General features: G+C 26.0%; 1 protein-coding gene across 5 annotated transcripts in view; it reads left to right on the forward strand.

Moving 5' to 3' along the window:
* The window catches only part of LOC111708608 (voltage-dependent L-type calcium channel subunit beta-3), a 10,220-nt gene continuing 9,916 nt past the window's right edge, over positions 1-304 (forward strand). For all 5 annotated transcript variants that reach the window (XR_002766696.1, XR_002766698.1, XR_002766697.1 and 2 more), the window contains exon 1: positions 1-89. The gene's annotated coding sequence lies outside the window, so the exon portion shown is untranslated. The remainder of the gene's footprint in view (positions 90-304) is intronic.

Raw genomic sequence — 304 nt, forward strand, 5'->3', positions numbered from 1 at the left:
GTGAAAATGTAAAGATGATTAGAAAAAAATAGTTTATATTTAGAAAATCTAGTTTTTGATAAGAACCGCTGATGGAACTTAATTCTTTGGTAAGGTTTAAGCAGACTGTGTTAAACTAGGAACATTATTAACGATTTAGTTAGAATATCTTAAACTAAATCTATAGTTTATCTAGATTATGTTAAACTAAATCTATGGTTTAGCTAGATTATGTTAAACTAAATCTATGGTTTAGCTAGACTTTGTTAAACTAAATCTATGGTTTAGCTAGACTTTGTTAAACTAAATCTATGGTTTAGCTAGA

Source organism: Eurytemora carolleeae, unplaced genomic scaffold (genome assembly GCF_000591075.1).
Source record: "Eurytemora carolleeae unplaced genomic scaffold, Eaff_2.0 scaffold876, whole genome shotgun sequence".
Lineage (NCBI taxonomy): Eukaryota > Metazoa > Arthropoda > Copepoda > Calanoida > Temoridae > Eurytemora > Eurytemora carolleeae.